This window comes from Rhinolophus sinicus, chromosome 12 (genome assembly GCF_057876585.1).
Source record: "Rhinolophus sinicus isolate RSI-liver-muscle chromosome 12, RSI-T2T, whole genome shotgun sequence".
NCBI classification, from domain to species: Eukaryota; Metazoa; Chordata; class Mammalia; order Chiroptera; family Rhinolophidae; genus Rhinolophus; species Rhinolophus sinicus.
Genome location: NC_142512.1, coordinates 33980885 through 33995958, shown reverse-complemented (window position 1 = coordinate 33995958; position 15074 = coordinate 33980885). Strand labels below are relative to the sequence as shown.

The window sequence follows — 15074 nt, the reverse complement described above, 5'->3', positions numbered from 1 at the left end:
ACTATAATGAATAAGAAGAATCAACTGTATATTATATCCAAATGTACGATTTTGTCAGATCAAAATATGTTCTACAATTAATAATCTTCAATAGTGATTCTATTGATAAAATTATTTGATTTAATTGATTGATTCTAGTTGTATAGAGCTTAGCTTAAATCTTTATCGAGGTGTCTAAGCAATGCATCCAACATGAATATACTTATACCTATAAGGATGATATTCCCAAACTAAAAAGTTATACCAAGATAATTGAATAACTTCTGGCAGAAGGAAGGCCCATACTAAATGTCACCTTCATTACTTCTGCCTTTTTTTATAAAAACACAAGACATTTGTTATTTAAAATTTATGGAACATTTTAAAATCCATACTCTTTTTTTAATTTTAAAAATTTTATTTTTAATTACCATTGACATATTAGTTTCAGGTGTACAGAACAACATAGTGATTAGACATTTATATACGTCACAGAGTGATAACCCAATAAGTCTATTACCCATCTGAGACTGTATGTAGTTATTATAATATAATTGACTATATTCCCTGTGCTGTACTATATATCCCTATGAAATTTTTTTTCAATTGTAGTTGACATTCAATATTATTTTATATTAGTTTCAGGTGTATAGCAGACTGGTTAGACATTTATATAATTTATGAAGGGATCCCCTTGATGAGTCTAGTACCCACCTGACATTATGCATTATTTTTACAGTATCATTGACTATATTGTCCGTACTGTACTTTACATCCCCGTGACTATTTTGTAACTAACAGATTTGTACTTCTTTATCCCTTTACCTTTCTCATCCAGTCCCCGAACCCTCTCCCATCTAGTAACCATCAATTTGTTCTCTATATCTATGAGTCTGTTTCTGCTTTGTTCATTTATTTTGTTCTCTATATTACACATATAAGTGAGGTCACATGGTGTTTGTCTTTCTCAGTCTGACTTATTTCACTTAGCATAATACCCTCTGGATCCATCCATGTTGTCACAAATGGCAAGGTTTCATTCCTTTGTATGGCAGAGTAATATTCCATATATATATATCTCACAATTCCTTTATCCAATTGTCTATTGATGGGCATTTTGTTTGCTTCCATATTTTGGCTACTCTTTTTTGAATGGAAGGTTCAGTTCCACATTATTTAACACCTTCTATCTGTCATTCTATGCAGTAGGTTCTATTGATATATATATATATATATATATATATATATATATATATATATATATATATATATATATATGAAAAAGACCAGTGACCTCTCTGGGCTCATAATGTTGTGTGTGGCAGGGTTGGGGAGGGGAGTGATAAATACATTTAACTAAAGATTTGCTACAAAGATAGAAGTTCTCTCCTATGCTTGGCAGAATCAGAGAAGAATTCACATAGGACAGATTCTTGAGCTAATCATGAAGGATTCTGTCAGCCGGGTGCAAAAGTAGAACCAAATATATACAAAGATAAATGAATATGGGCTATTGAAGTGACTGTATATAACTAAACTTGGTTGAAAAAGAATTCCTGCCCCCAAGAAAAGATGAATGATCATGTTTGCTTCAGCCTGCGTCTATGTCATCTATTGACAACTGCCTAGCAGGTGGCATTGACATTATAGATAACTTAAATTAATTTGTGGAAACACCTTTCATGGTAACTTGAAGTTCAACTCTGAGGTTGAAGAAGGAAAGGAAAATGAGGGTCAGAGTTATATGATTTACTCCAGGTCACACAGCTTAAAAAATATATATGATTTTGGGAACTAAAATCAAAATTTTTTGGATTTCCCATACTACTGTCAATATCAGGTACTACTTTCCTCCCTTACTTATAAACCACCTCCTCAACATTGAGTTTTCTTAGGCCCTTCTGGTGTCCTTTCAATTTTAATGGTTTCCCTTCAACCAAAAGATTATTACCAAGGGCTTCTCTTCCTTGGCAGTGACCCCTCGTGAAGATATTGACCAAATTTCCTTCCTCATTGAAATGTGCTCTGAAGATGTAGTTCTGAATTTTAACCCTGGAATCAGAAAATAGCTCCCCTGCACATGTCTGCATGTATGTTTGCAGATATGAACAGACGTTTTTATGTATTTGTGTATAATTAATCCATCTTGTTCCAAATGTGATTTAAAATGATCAATAATGCTAACATTCAATAAAACAACTGATATTAAGTTGTTTAAAAATTTGAAGAGGACTTCTTAATCGAGGGAGGATTGAGCATGTAACATGTATATATGCTTCTTTCTGGGACCACAATAAAATAATAATAATCGACTGAAAATGCATAAATTCATAATGATGATTAGAATGGGAAGAAGGGCTGCACTGGATGAGAAATTTTAATACATTTTTGAAGACAGAAGCAGGCAAATGAGGGTTGACTAAAAAAGGTAGGACCATACTCTCTAACTTATATAATATTGTAATATTCTCATATTTTCTCTTTCTCGCTTTATTTCTAGATACTCTGGCTCCTGAGTTCTCCGTTTCATTTCCATTATTGACTAATTGTTCTATATGCCTGCATCAGAGCTATCAAATTAAAGTTTAATTTAATTTCTTTCCTGAATAATTGAATCTCATATCTAATCTTCCCTGGTTTATACATTCATTTTGCTGTAGTACATCCTTAGTTATATTTTTTAGTTAACTTGTTTCAAAATAACATTCTTTGACACTTCCACTAAATTGATAATATGGATGTATTTAATTTTTTTTAATTAAATTTATTAGAGTGTCAATGGTTAGTAAAATTATATAGGTTTCAAGTGTACAATTCTGTAATACATCATTTATATATCACACTGTGTGCTCACCTCCCAGAGTCAGGTCTCCGTCCATCACCATATATTTGACCCCTTTACCTTCTTCTATCATCTCTCCTCCCCCTTACTTTAAGCTGAGAATAATTTTCCTCAAAACTTTAAAGGCATTGATCTGATCTAATGCCTTCTAGCATCAATGTGGTTAATAAAATATATGATGTTGGTCTGATGCTTTTTAGATTGATGATGTCCTCCTCTCTCTCTCTCTCTCTCTCTCTCTCTCTCTCTCTCTCTCTCTCTCCCTCTCTCTCTCTCTCTCTCTCTCTCTCTCTCTCTCTCTCTCTCTCCATTTTTCTCTATAAAACAATCAAACCCCATATCAGTGAAACCATATGGTTCTCTGCTTTTTCTATCTGACTTATTTCGCTTAGCATCATACTCTCAAGACCATCCGTACACCTGAAATCTATGTAATTTTACTAGCAATTGTTACCCCAATAAATTAAAAAACAAAACAAAACAAACAACAACAACAACAAAACCCAATCAAACCCTGTATTGTTTAAACTAAGTTGACTTACATTTCTACCACCCACAGGTGAAAGTGTCCTAACTAACAGTACCACATCAGGTGTTAGCCAGCCCTGTGTCATGATGGGTATGGTCTGAAGAGTCAATGTTCTCTCTCATTAGATCCTTCCTTAGACACAAGGACATTATGAAGGGGTAGTCAGAGGTCTTTTTCTCCCTAGCTTCCTAGAGGCACATGGTGGGGTAGTGAGGGTTATACTTTAAAGATTCAACCAACCCTAATATCATCTAAAACATGACCCTGTGCTATATAATCCTAAATAATGTGCTAATCTTAACTCCCTAAAGATACAGCCCACATAACTTTCTGAGAATACTCCAAGTATTTTGTTGTTGTGATATTCAGGAAATGAATAAAATAATAATGAAGAAACCATAGAGGTTACCATAACAAAATTAAGGGGAAGGGCACTTCTCTGTCACCTTACCTAATTGAGACACTAGAGGTTAGTGTTAATGACTAAGAATGCCAGTATAGTTCAACTTTTCCTCAGTTAGTTCATAACATGCATGATTTTTCATTGAAAATTATCTCTGATAATTGAGTCTGAAATGATATGGATAGCCCACAATAAACTGTCACCTTTAATTAGTTTCAAATAGATGCTTTGCCTGATAGATTTCTGTCACATTAATAAATATTGCAGACACAACACATTTATCATACTAAAGAAGGGACAGCATTTTCTTATTATTTCATCTACCAATTTCTAAATTGGTACTCTCATCAACAAAAGGTAAATAGGTTAGTGTTGTACCTCGACAGAATGGAACACAACCAGAGATTTCCTTTTCCCTTTTTAGTTCAGATAAACTCTGTGCCAGGCCAGAAGAGTAAGTCATTGCAGACGAAAGGAGGTCAGTGGGCCTCCTGGAGTTAGACATGAGTCCCCAGGGAGAAATGTCAATACCACCGAACCATTTCCCCTAACATATCGAGTTTGTAGGGAACGTAGAGAGAAGGTTTCTAACCAAGACTTGGTAGCAGTGAATTACAGTAGGGATGTTCTCATGATGGGTAGAGAGATGGGTAGTGAACTACAACAGTAAATCACAAAGAGAGAAGGAGGTTAGTGCTTCCACTTGGTGAGATGATAGGTTCTGAAACCACTCTAATTCAGCCCTTTTGGAGCTGACTTGCAACCTGGGGAGGAACTAAAGAGTCTCTTGTAAAAGCCATGAAAATAGTAGCTCAGGTGTTTTGCAGTATGAAGTTTTCTTGATGGATTGTATAAAAAATGGTATTTTTCAGAAATTCCCTTTACAGGAGGAAAAGAGTTCTTCGTTTCAAGACCATATAATACATTATCTTAAGGGCTAGGTTTGATCGGGCACACATCAGATCACTTACATGCACTGCATGCTTCTACTTAGAGACTGGCTGCCAATGAATTCCTGAGCTAGCATTCTGACTCTGAGGATATTGTTTCATTGTTTCAGAATCAATGAGGTCACCAGATGATGTGGAACTCAATATACTCCACATGGTAACTCTGTTACCTGTTTGTTACTCCATGTTCATTGCCTTGTACTAAGTGTGGTGCTCAGGCCATCACCAAAATCATCACCTAAGTGATTTTCTTTTTTTAAGAAATGCAAATTATTTATCCCTACCCCAACCAAAACCAGAAATTTGGGTGTGGAGTGCAGCAATCTGTGTTTAAACAAGCCTTCTAGATGATTCTAATGTACACTAAAGTTTGAGAAACTCTGTCTTATAACCTTGTTTGTTATTTATCTTTAACTTTTTATCTGTATCTATATTTTCCTCCAACTCTTGTTGCAAGCTTTATTAAGTATCCATTCTCTAGAAGCCCTAGTCCAGTAAACTCAACCAAATTCAAATTCAATACTTCTTGTAGGTGGGAGTCTCACATATTTTGTTTTAAATGCTACACAATATATGCCAGGAACTTTTTATTAAAAATCGAGTCATGTATCAACTTAAATTATATTTTTCCCCAATGAATTTGCTAGCTTGGTGGAAACTGTCTACTTCTAATTTATAACTTTAAGAAAACTACATCAGCCTTGACCCCTAAGTGCAAGAAACTGACAGTAATATTCCGAGTAGTTATTATAAACTTTTCTACCTTGTTCCCCATCCCTGTTTAGTTAAATTATCATACTGTCCTAATTATTAGCTCTAGCCCATACTCTTTACTACTCATTCTTGATTAGTCTTGACATTTGAGACTAGTCCTTTTCACACTTGATCTATTTCACATTGTAGATTCTAGTTTTATCAGCTTTCCTCATTTTGGGGAACTTCTGGTGGGATACCCGTGTATCAGTTGGAATATGTTCAACTACAAGAAACATAATACCCCACGCACAGTGGCATTAACCTTAAACACATCTGTTTATATCACATAGGAATTATCTCACAAGCTGAAACACTGCCATTTGCGACAACATGGAGATTATCATGCTAAGCTAAATAATCAAACAGAAAAAGTTGAGAGCTATATGACTTCACTCATATGTAGGATATAAAACTGAAAGGAACAAAGGAACAAGACAAATAAATAAAGAACAAAAACTCATAGACACAGACAGCAGTTTAGTGGTTACCAGAGGGCAAGGGGTGGGGGTTGGTGGAAGAGGCTAAAGAGGGTCAAATATATGGTGACGGAAGGAGAACTGACTCTGGTTAGCACACAATGTGATGTATAGATGATGTATTACAGAAATGTACACTTGAGACCTATATAATTTACTAACCAATGTTACCCCAATAAATTTAATTTTAAAAAAGAAAATAATTATTTCCCAAGCAAGAAGCCAGAAAGTAGATAGTTTCTGGAGATTGGTTCAGCAACTCAACAGTGATAGGACACTGTACTGTCATCCTAATTCTCTTGTCCTTCCTCGTAACTAAATGGCTGTGTCAAGCGAAACATTCTTAATGGGTAGTATTCCAAGTAGGAAGAACTAAGGGGGACAGAAAGAGTCCTTCCTCCTGTGTGTGAATCAAAATAAATTCCGGTAATTTCTAAGCAAACTTCCTCTTAGGTCATCTCAGTCAGAAGTGAGTTACATAATCACCTCTGGCTGAAGGGAAGCTGGAGAATAAGTAACTGTGCTATTGTCGTTGTTGTTTTCCTCTTATCCTGCATAATGAAAGGAACACGAGATGAAAGGGCTTTAAATGGCGTTTATGTGCTGCCTTACTTAAGCCTTCAGCATCCCTGGCAGCTTGGGCAAGTCTTCAAGGGGGCCAGGAGAGCATGACATCTCAACAGAAAGAAGGAAAAGGAGGGAGGGAGGGCAACACAAGGAAGCAGGTCCATTTGACACTTTCAAAGTGATCAAAACACAAGGAAGACTTGAAACTGCGTTTTGGTTTTAACACTGCATTGGGTGTTTTCAATAATCCCCAATGCTTTGCATTTATTTAACATTTTACATTGTACAAATCACTCCTATTTCATTTTCATTTTAATAGTTTTAACCATCTGCAGGGCATATATTCTCGCACTTTATAAATGACTGAGCAACATTTAAGAGAGGTTCCGTAACACGCCCTAGGCTTGACAGAGCTGAGTGTAGTTCTCTAGCCTTTTGGAGCTAAGCCCAGGGGACTCCGTCTTATCAAATGTAATTTAAAAACAAAAGTTTATTCTGTCGAGTGGTAAAACATCTCAAAGACTGTCAGTGGAAATATGGATATTTGTTCTTGTGAACTAATTTGCAATCACCTCCTTATTGTACTGCAGGAATCAAAGGATGAGGATGCCTGTGAGTATGTATGAGAATACATGTGAATAAATGATAATGAGGTTAATAATACCGGGTACCATGTGTTAATTGTCTTCTGTGTTTCAAGCACTTGGTTAAGAGCAGAGCTGGGATTAGAATGCAGGATAGTCTGACCCTAAAGTACATACTCCAAACCGCTGTGCTACATTAGAATATACATGTGCTGAATGTATGCTTATGTGACTGTATATATGTGTATCTCTATATTAGTTAGAACTCTTTCAATTGCAAGTGAAAGAAACCCAACTCCAGCCAGCTGATGGAAAAAGGGAATCAACTGGTAAAAGAGGCAAGGATGTCTAGTGACATATCGGCTTCAAGAATCAGTGTTTAGGAGCACAGCATTGAAAATCAGTGGATTGGGCCTCATCACACTCTTTATCTCTTGGTTCTGCTTACGTCTGTGTTTTGGCATCATTCTCTCTTCACGGCCCCGCTTGATTAATTTCCCTGTAATTTAGGTCGGTCATTGTTACCAGAGAACTAGTATATTAACACTGAGAAGGTTTGATCATGTACCACGAGGGTCCCAGGGGGGATCCCCGCAACTTCTCATGGGGAACGATGATTTTCCTTGGTTCCTGTTTTCTTGAAAGAAAGAGTTCAGTCAAAAGACAGGAGTCAAGCAAGCAACAGACAGCAAACTCAATTTGCAAAGCAAGTATACTCTGAACGCGGCAGGCTGGGACCCCCGCCGTGGGTCCTATAGATGGGGTTATCCTCCTCCTCCTGTTTTCCTATTGTTCTCCTTGTTCTGCATGTCTCCTTCATCCTAGTGTGTTTGCACTAGCCCAGCGCTTGCTCTGGCTGCTCAAAGCAGGATGTTGATGATGCCACTGGGTTACCTGTACACGCCTCCTCATTCCTCTTCCACCTGCTGACGTCCACTTTCCTACTTACTGTATCGACATGACTATCCTAAGAAAATTATACAGCATGGAAGGAATGCTGCACAGGACACAAACGGTACATCTCCATGGTATTCTACCCTTTGGCTATAAAAATACAGACATCTTCATACCCTTCATATGATTTCAAAAATGTCTTCACTTAATTTAATTAAATGAAAACCAATGTACTTATCTCTTCCCTAAAGTGGACAATTCAAAGTCATAATTAGTTTTGCCTCTAGTTCCATGTTTAGCATCTCTGGATCTAGGGCGAACTTCTCTCAGTCAGATCCAAATGTGGATCGTCATATTTTTCAACCTATGGCTAAATAAGAAATTTAACTCCCTTTAAGATACCCAAAATAATCCCATATAGAAAACAGAAGAAATAAAACAAGCACATAGCAATTGTTAGTCCACTTATTCCGGCTTTTTTTCATTAGAGTGAGTGCCTTGGTCAGCCAATTTGTCAGTCAAACATTCCATACGCTAGAAGGAGCTTCCATGTTTCTTGTTGGCCATTGTCATGGTTGAGAGGAACTATATGAAGGTGAGTCTTCAGGTGGCTTCACCACTATCTTATGTTATGGTTGTAGTTTGGAAACTGTCTTGGGCAGCTGAACAGTCCTGAGATTTCTCTCACAAAAGCAGTCAATCAAAACTCCAGTAGTCCCTCAGATTGTTTAATGGGCATCCTATTAGCAAGTGACAAACAGTAAAAATCTTGTTGATCTTTTTTAATCTGCACCCCATATTAAGGATATCTAGATTTAACAATAGGCCTTGGTATTGCAACCAGCCTTCTGCCTAGATTTCAGTTGAGACCTCATGTTAGCCTGTGTCTTCGGGCAACATTAAATAATATATTGGAATGAAATAGCAAATGGATTCTGATTTCTTAACCAAATTTGCTTTCCAATGAATGGCATTTATGGTAAGGGAGATTAATACTTCTCTGGTGTGTGGGATATTTGAAAAAAATCATTGTTCATTCAGCCTTCCAAACTTTTCATTGTTTTTTCTGGGTCTCAATTTTATATCTCACGATGTTTTGTCCTGCTCTGCTTTTAGTAGCTTAAAGGAAGGGAAGAACAGTAAACTCTTTCACAAAGCACTGGCTCATCTGAACCTGAATATTCTTGAATTCTGACCTGAGCAGAAAAGGCCTCTCACACATAAATCCTAGCGTCTTCACATCCTACCTTAAGATAGGACAACTTTGGCAGAAGATTTTCTCTGTTTTAGAATTTTGCAAGACTGTAAGAAGTTACCAATACACTACCTAATCATCTTAAAATTACAACCTTGGTAGGTACATATATAAAGGTTTTTTATGTTTACAAATGACTGAAACCCTAATTAAACTCGCTTCAGGATATAAGGCAATTTATTGACTCATGTAACTGGGATGCCTAGGGTGTCTTCAAAATGGTTGGGTTCAGCGGCTCAATGTCACTAGATATTTGTCACTTTGCTGATGTCTCTTTGTAGGTCTCCATTAAATTTCTCCTGTATGTTGGCCTCTTGCTCTCCTAATGCAGATGTAATTCCTCCATGTATCTGGGGATGATGGCCACCAGGTGTTATAATTTCACATATATTCAACTTAGCAATTGAGGAGAGATCACTATTAATCAGGTGCTTGACTTAATTGGGTTATATTCTCACTTCTTGGACCAAGCACTTTAATTCAGGAGATATGACACTTACATCATTCAGGTTTGAATCCCCCTGCTTGGGCAGAAAGCACTATTTTCTCCAAGCCCTTTTCCCTTTGGTGAGGGGTATGTTGCTAAATTATATTTCTAAGCTTCCCTTCCACTTAGATGGGAACAAGTGACTGAGTTTTGGTCAATGGCATTTGGAATAGAAACAAAGTCCCTCTTCCCCAAGCCTCATTTACATAAACCTACCAAACAGTCCTCTACTCTCTTTTTCCTCATCTGCCAACTGAATAGGAATGATTTTGAGAAACTAGAAGGAAATATTTGTTCCTGAATAATAATCCAGAAGGGTGCTCAGTGCCCAGGGACATCTGCATTAGACTCGATACCAGTGTGCTTCAGGAGTTTGTGCATTGTAGGTACTAACAATGTTGATATTAACTAACTTTCTATCTCACATAATTGATTGTCAGCTCCTTTAAAAACTCCATGAATTTGGGAAGAGGTGGTTTTCCAAAAGACAAAATGCTAGGCAGACTAAAAACAAAACAAAACAAAATTACATGTAACACTACCAGATATTTTGTGTAATTATAAATAGAAATATGTCATAGTACGTCTACATAGACCCAGTATGTGTATGTGTGTGTGGGGGTGTGTGTGTGTAGATAATCAGATGTGTCTCCAAGATCCCTCTACAAGGAAGAATTTGTTGCCCACTCATTGGGCATACAGCAGGCAGCCTCCAGCTGTCAGTTCCTTCAGGATCTACCTCAGCTGCAGAGATCTATCCCTCCTAAGGTCATGCCCTTCCAGCAACAACCCAGATTCTGTGACTGAGCAAGATGTGGGTATGCAGGCTCAGTTATTTGGCCAGATGTGGGACATTATTATGCTTCAGAGTTTCTTGCCAATCTGGCAGAGGTGTTGGTGGGCATGACCTTAGGTGGGATAGATCTTTTTCCTCTCCTTAATCCTAGTTCCTTTTCTTTCCCTTTACAGATATTGATTTCTAATAAACATCTAGAATTCCGAACTCCATCATTGCCTACTTCTGGAGAATTCAATCTGCAGCTCTGTGTGTGTGCGTGTGTGTGTGTGTGTGTGTGTGTATTCATAGATAGATAGATAGATAGATAGATAGATAGATAGATAGACAGATAGATATTCTGTATCTATGTGTATATGTATATCCTGGAGCAAATTCATCTACATAAAACTCCTGCTTTGACCATTCACTGGATGATGATAATGTACTTCAAAGGGCTGCATTGAGATTGAAATGCATGAAAACTCAGAACAGGGTACCTAGTGCCCAACAGATGTCAGTGATTTGCATATTAGCTGTATATGTGTATATGCGTCTGTTGAGGAAGATTTCAGGGATATATGCCTCTTGATTTATGCAGAGCACTTCCCAGAATATAGTAATTATTGCTAAAAGCTGCCTGTTTTCCATGCTTAAAACAGATTACTGACATAACTGCCTCATTTTCATATATAATAGACTCTCTTTAATTATTTTTGACTAATATAATCATAACAACTCCAAACATAGTATTCATTTTTAACAAGCTACTCTTTATTGATGCAGCCTTTGCTGCAGATGATTTCTACAAAAGCCCATCGAAAGCTGTGCTTAAAAAGGAAATTCCACATGTTCATTCATACCAGCTCTCTTCCAACATGTAAGGCAGCAACTTGCCACTTCCATTACGATTCTGACATCTCTGATCCTGGATTCACTGTAACAGGTGGCTACTGATTGGGAATTTCCTTCTGCCTTCTTTTTGGCTCCATTCTCTGCCTTGGAGGGTTTCCTTCCCCCTCCCCCCCACCCCTTTCAAATGCCTGCAAAAAAAAAAAAACAAAAAAAAAACACAACACAAAAAAACCCGAAGTCTAGCCAAATGGGGGTCTGACTTTCAAATGTCCTTTCTATTTTATTATGTTCCTTCTTCAGCCAATACCAGAGGACAATTTCATGGCATTCTCAATGACCTGTGTGCTCTGAACCAGTTTTCAGTTTTTGAATGATGCTCACACAGTCACCAATGTCTGATTCCCATGTCTCTTAAAGAGGGAGCATGGTTATCTTTTGTCTCCCCTTGACTGGGTGCTCCCAGAGAGAGGTTTCCTCTAGAAGCTAGTAATAAATGAAATGGACTTGGGGGAGGGGAAGAAAGAGAGAAGAATGTGCCTTTCAACATGCTTCTCTGTCTTCAATTTTCAAAGCTCAAGGAGGACTTCAGTCAGACACATGACTATAGGAACCAAGCGTTTCAAGAGCTCTCAGAAGAGAATGGGCATAGGGCCCAGTGATGAATCTCATTTTACACTTTCCGTCCTTCTGTTAAACACTCTGCGTTGGCACCTGGAGATTATTACTGTACACACCCCTCAGCCTGTAACTATCTTTATAGTACAAAACAGGAAAGCAGATTCTATAAAATAGTATGCTGTGAAGGAGCAAACCTGCCCCGCCTCGACTAAAAGGTGTCTAATAAATTATTCTGACTGACTATTCACTGGTCTTATACAGTGTTACTAATAAAAATAAGTAGCATTAGAATGCAATGGTCTTTCTAGTATATGAGGTTGGAAAATTAAGTTTGTGAACTTATTGCAACAATGTTGCTACACTTTTTTGATATCAGAGGAATTATTCATTATGAATTTGTATCAACTGCACAAAGAGTTAACCAAGTGTACTATTTGGAAGCGCTGAAAATGCTGCGTGAAAAAGTTAGACGACCTGAACTTTTCGCCAACAATTCATGGCTCTTGCATCATGACAATGCACCAGCTCACATGGCACTGTCTGTGAGGGAGTTTTTAGCCAGTAAACAAATAAGTGTATTGGAACAGCCTCCCTACTCACCTGATCTGGTCCCCAATGACTTCTTTCTTTACCCAAAGATAAAGGAAATACTGAAAGGAAGACATTTGGATGACATTCAGGACATCAAGGGTAATATGACAGCTCTGATGGCCATTCCAAAAAAAGAGTTCCAGAATTGCTTTGAAGGGTGGACTAGGCACTGGCATCAGTGCATAGCTCCCCAAGGGGAGTACTTCAAAGGTGACTGTAGTGATATTCAGCAATGAGGTATGTAGCACTTTTTCTAGAATGAGTTCGCAAACTTAATAGTCAGACCTCCTATAAGCAAACTAGAAGCACATGTCTTCACATTCATAATAGTTTAAGTTTTATGAGATGCCTTGTAGTAATAAAATTGTGAATAACTAAAATTCATTTAAAATGCTAGTAAAGAGATACGTTCATTAGATCACTCCTTCATGTAAATGGACGCCTCTGGGGAGCATCGTGAAAGTCTCCCCTCCCGTGGTCATCATGTCTAAGGCAGAGTCTCCCAAAGAGCCTGACCAGTGGCAGAAGCTCTTCCTCGGAGGTTTGAGCTTTGAAACAACCGATGAGAGTCTGAGGAACCATCCTGAGCAGTGGGGAGCGCTCCCAGACTGTGTGGCGATGAGAGACCCATACACCAGGCACTCCAGGGGCTTTGGGTTTGTCACCTGTGCCACGGAGGAGGTGGTGGGTGCAGCCATGAACACGAGGCCACACAAGGTGGAGGGAAGAGCTGTGGGACCAGAGAGGGCTGTCTCAAGAGAAGATTCTCAAAGACCTGGTGCCCACTCACTGTGGAAAGGATGTTTGTCAGTGGTGTTAAAGACCCTGAAGTGCATCACCTAAGAGAGGATTTGAACAGTGTGGGGACATTGAGGTGACTGACATCATGACCGACTGAGGCGGTAACAAGATGAGAGACTCTGCTTCTGTAGCCTTTGATGACTGTGACTCTGTAGACAAGACTGCCATTCAGAAATGCTGTGCTGTGAATGGTCACATCTGTGATGTAAGGAAAGCCCTGTCTAAGCAGGAAGTGGCTAGTGTTTCATCCAGCCAAAGAGGTCTAAGTTGTTCTGGAAACTTCAGTGGTGGTCGAGGAGGTGGTTTGGGTAGGAATGACCACAATGGTCATGGAGGAAACTTTAGTGGTTGAGGTGGCTTTGGTGGCAGTCGTGGTGGTGGAAGGTTTGGTGGCAGTGGGCATGGCTATGATGGATTTGGTAACGATGGAAGCAATGTTGGAGGTGGTGGAAGCTACAGTGATTTTTGACAATTACAACAGTCAAACTTCAAGTTTTGGACCCATGACAGGAGGAAACTGGAGGCAGAAGTTCTGGCCCCTATGGTGGTGGAGGCCAGTACTTTGCCAAACCACGAAACCAAGGTGGCTGTGGTGGTTCCAGTAGCAGCGGCGGTTATGGCAGAGGATTTTAATTCCTGCCAGGAAACAAAGCTTAGTGGGAGAGGAGAGCCAGAGAAGTAACAGGGAAGCTACAGGTTACAACAGATTTGTGAACTCAGCCAAGCACAGTGGTGGCAGGGCCTAGCTGCTACAAAGAAGACATGTTTGAGACAATACTCATGTGTATGGGCAAACAACTCGAGGACTGTATTTGTGACTAATTGTATAAGAGGTTATTTTAGTTTCTGTTGTGTGGAAAGTGTAAAGCATTGCGACAAAGGGTTTTAGTGTAGTTTTTTTTCTTCCTTGCATCCATGCTGTTGATTACTAAATGTAACAGTCTGATCATGATGCTGAATAAATGTGTCTTAAAAATAAATAAATAAAATGCTAGTAAAGATGCTTGCAAAAAGCTGTTAAAATATGCATATAGTTTCTACTGAATAATCCATATCCCATAGTAAGTCTTCAGATAGTATAACATTTGAACTGTGTATATTGCAAGTTGACTTGAATGGTTTTCACCTATATAATTGACCAACATCCCATGTGTATATAAACATTATATTTCCAGAAAACTATGCTTCTTTGAGCTGTAGAGGTGAATAGTTTGAAGCAATTGAATTGTTCAAGTGTTAAATTTATTTTGCTATGAGATAAATTACCATAATTAGTTCACAGAGTATTGAAAAAAGATGCTATCACCTTTTGCTGAGTTTTTTCTTTCCGTTAAACCAATGGAAATTGATCACTACACAATGCTCATAAAACTTGGGAGCATTTAATTTTTTTTAACAAGTGTTGCATCAATTTCTCTGAAGTTCATAAATAATGCTCTCATGCAAAATTTTCACGTGCAGTAAAACTAACCAAATTCCATGAATTCTAAACTGCGCTTTTAACCTCAGAAATCCTAACGATACCAATCCCCTTAACCTTTCTTGGATTTTAGAAAGTAGTTTATTTCTTCTTTTATTTTTTTCAATCTATAAATATTGTTGGGTGTTAGAAACTTCTAAGCCACAGGGCTGGTTTTCACAATAGCTACAAACATGAATCAGATACACATATTTTCCTCAGGGGAGCAAAGATGAGATAAAGGGGACAGACA

At 38.1% G+C, this 15074-nt stretch overlaps 1 long non-coding RNA gene and 1 pseudogene across 1 annotated transcript in view; both read left to right on the top strand.

The window, feature by feature from the left end:
* LOC148756536 (uncharacterized) overlaps window positions 1–15074 on the top strand; it is a 267020-nt gene that overhangs the window by 134477 nt on the left and 117469 nt on the right. The window lies entirely within an intron of this gene.
* On the top strand, window positions 13045–14019 carry LOC141568999 (heterogeneous nuclear ribonucleoprotein A1-like; annotated as a pseudogene).